The sequence below is a fragment of the Cucurbita maxima genome, unplaced genomic scaffold, assembly GCF_002738345.1.
Source record: "Cucurbita maxima cultivar Rimu unplaced genomic scaffold, Cmax_1.0 Cma_Scf00151, whole genome shotgun sequence".
Lineage (NCBI taxonomy): Eukaryota > Viridiplantae > Streptophyta > Magnoliopsida > Cucurbitales > Cucurbitaceae > Cucurbita > Cucurbita maxima.
In genome coordinates this window covers 9,005-12,095 of record NW_019272167.1, presented here as the reverse complement: position 1 = coordinate 12,095, position 3,091 = coordinate 9,005, and positions in this window count along the sequence as shown.

The following is a 3,091-nucleotide window of genomic DNA, read 5'->3' as shown; positions in this document are numbered from 1 at the left end:
TTGAATACCTTATCAGATTGCATCTAAAATTGCTAAATGAAGGAGCTGACAATGACTTTGTCATGATATTGGCGAGCTGATCCTTGGAAGAAATTAGTCGAACATCAAGCTGACGAGTCGATACTCGTTCACGAACGAAGTGATAACCAACCTCAACATGCTTTGTTCGTCGATGAAAGATTGGATTGGCGGACAGGTAGGTGGCACCAATGTTGTCACACCACAGGCTAGGCGCTCGCGCTTGCGAGATCCGGAGCTCACGCAAGAGAACTTGGATCCAAATTAATTCGGTAGTGGCATCAGCAACTGCCTTATATTCGGCCTCAGTACTAGAATGAGAAACTGTTGATTGTTTCCTCAAACTCCAAGAGATAAGATTGCCACCAAAAAAGATCACATAGCCTCCAGTGCTTCGACGATCATCAGGATTCCCGGCCCAATCAGCATCTGAAAAGGAACTCAACAAATCAGTGCTGGACTTTGTAAAACACAAACCCATATCAATAGTGTCATGTAGATAATAGAGAATTCGTTTGACTGCCGCCCAATGTATAGATGTTGGGGAGGACATGAACTAACACACTCTATTGACACAGAATGATATATCAGGACGTGTCAGAGACAAATATTCGAGAGCACCAACGACACTCCGATAGCGAGTAGTATTCTCAGGCAAAAGCTTTTCACCACCATCCAATAACAACTTCTCACTAGTAAGCATAGGTGTGGGCACACCTTTGGAGGTGAGCATATTGGTTCTAGACAATAAATCTTGAATGTATTTATGTTGTGTCAGAATAAGTCCATTAGAAGTATGGCGGACCTCAATCCCAAGAAAATAACTCAAAATTCCAAGATCCTTGACGGCAAAATCATCCTGAAGCTGTGTAAGAAGTTTCCCAGTAGCCGTAGAAGATGAGCTGATAATAATAATGTCATCAACATAGATGAGGATATACATCTGAATGCCCGTCTTGTTAAAAATAAAAAGAGAAACATCAGCCTTTGAAGGTGTAAAATCCAGTTGTAATAGTTTGGAGCTAAGACGAGAAAACCAGGCACGCGGAGCTTGTTTAAGACCATAAAGCAACTTATTCAGCTTGTAGAGATAACTAGGGTGTTGAGAATCCACGAATCCAGGGGGCTGCTTCATAATATCTTCATTAAGAAAGCCATGAAGAAAAGAATTTTGAGTATCAATTTGCCGAATAGCCCAACCACGAGAAATAGCAAGAGACAATAAGAGCCGAATGGTAGTGGGCTTAACAATTGGACTAAAGGTATCATCATAATCAACGCCATACTGCTGTTTAAAACATTTAGCAACCAGGCGTGCTTTGTAGCGATCAATAGAGCCATCTGGCTTTTACTTGAGTTTGAGAACTCATTTGCAATCAATAATGTTAAGACCAGCACGAGGAGGAACAAAGTGTCATGTCTTATTTTTTTGAAGTGCCTGAAATTTATCATTCATTTCCTAACGCCAGAGGGGATGCTCCATAGCAGTAATATGTGAAGTAGATTCAGAGGCACAAGACCGAATTACAAAATATGTTATTGTTCCATCTCTACGCACCTTGGGTTTCTTGATATTGTGCTTCAATCGAGTACTATACGGATGAGTAGTAGGTGCAGGATCCACATTTGAGGGGACAGTCGTATCAGCCGTTGCGAGAGGAGCAACCGATGCTACAGTAGTTGGTTAACCATCGTTCAAGGATTTGACCAGGCATTGTGCAATATCATCTGCTGGCGGAGGAGTCGAGGCCTCAATTATTGGCGGAACAACCAACGCCGATTTGCATGGCAGCGACACGGAGGATTGCTGCGGTAATTCCGAAGCTGATGTAGACACCAAATTTTTTGCATCCAAAGAGTTAGTAGGCACAGACATATGCATGTGATCATTCTCTAAATTAGTACTGCTATTACCCAAATGATTGGGAAGAATTAGGTGGAGCTCTCTTGAATGGAAAAATATTTTCATCAAATATGACGTCTCTAGACATATTGACACGACCAGATTCGGTGTCAAGACACTTATACCCTTTTATGTAAAGAACTTTAGCCTAGAAAGACACATTCTTTTGATCAAAAAGAGAGCTTTTGTTTGTTATAAGGACGGAGATGAGGCCAACAAGCACACCAAATTTTTTTTAATAAGGAGTAATTTGCTAGGGTATGAAAAAGATGCTCTAAGGGGGTAGACCAGTTTCAACAATATGATGGTACTTGCGTTCAGTAGGCCCATTTTGTTGGCGTGTGTAAGGGCACGAAACATGATGAGCAATTCCAAGGGAACGAAAAAATGTGTTATGAATTTTCAGATATTCCCCACCCCAATCAGATTGACCCACTTGATTTTAGTATCTAGAAGGCGCTCAAGATGAGCTTGGAATTGCAAAAATATACGAGGAGCTTTTGTACGATCATGCATCAAATAAATCCATGAAAATTTACTGAAATCATCAATGAAGCTAATATAATATTTAAAACCCCCAACAGATGGAGGTGTAGGGCCCAAAACATCCGAAAAATTAAGTTCCAAAGATGACGAAGACCTATGGGAAGAACTAGTATATGGTAACTGATGACTTTTTGCTGATTGACACGCATTACAAATTGACAAAGATAACTCACTAGCACACAGAATATTAATGAGACGCAAAATTGATTTTACTACTTGAGATGAAGGATGTCCAAGATGTGCATGCCATTGGGCATGAGTAGTAGATCTGCTCACCAAGGCATGCTTGAGATCATCGACATCGGATGGCTTAATAGGATAAAGACCAAATTTACACCTCCCATCTAGGAGACTTTTCCTTAACCGTCGATCCTTAATAGAAAAATGTCAAGGATGGAATTCAAAAAATACGTTATTATCACGAGAAAATTTATGAACGGAAAGAAGATGTTTGGAAATTTCAGGCACATGCAAAATATTACACAATGCAAGAGGATGAGTAGCAGTATTAATTAGAGAATGACAAGTATGCAAAACACGCAAACATGCTCCATTGCCAACTTTAACTTGTTCACCTCCATGATAGCATTCACGCACAGCAAGACGATCCATGTCACTGGTGAT